The sequence below is a fragment of the Coregonus clupeaformis genome, chromosome 28 (assembly GCF_020615455.1).
Source record: "Coregonus clupeaformis isolate EN_2021a chromosome 28, ASM2061545v1, whole genome shotgun sequence".
NCBI lineage: Eukaryota > Metazoa > Chordata > Actinopteri > Salmoniformes > Salmonidae > Coregonus > Coregonus clupeaformis.
Genome location: NC_059219.1, coordinates 1,475,657 through 1,476,237, shown reverse-complemented (window position 1 = coordinate 1,476,237; position 581 = coordinate 1,475,657).

Here is a 581-nt window from a genome sequence, read left to right as displayed (position 1 = left end):
GATGCATAACCATATTTTAGAACTAGTTTAACTTGTTGACAATGGGTTAAGTCTCAAATATTAACCCTGGAGCCAAAAATGTCAACATAGTTCGCACATTTGAGTTTGAGTTTGGTTTACTGATTTAACTCTATCAAATATCAACCAAAATGGTATACCTAAAATGAGTCATAACAGGGTTTATAAGTAGTTTGTAAGCTTTAAATTAGTAGTTTAGAGATAGTTTATAAGTCTGTAATAAACAGTTATACCACACTGGTTGAAATTATGTTTGTTAGTTAGCTGCTTGCCAAAACCCAAGATTATAAGGCTTTACTGGTAACTGGTAATACATAGTAATACAGTAATAATACAGTAATATCAATAAACAGTAGTAGTTATAACAGTACGGTGCAACAGGTAGCTGTGTGCTAAGCCTCTGTGTCGATCAGGCTGTGTGGAAAGTGAGTAGGATCTCATTAACTCCTTGTGAATCAGCCCTTCCTGCCTGTGCACACTGCCTTGGCCAGGAGCCACACTCCCATTGGCTGGCTGAGGGGGGCCACGGCAGATAAAAGAGCCGTGCGTGTCGCTCCTGCTGT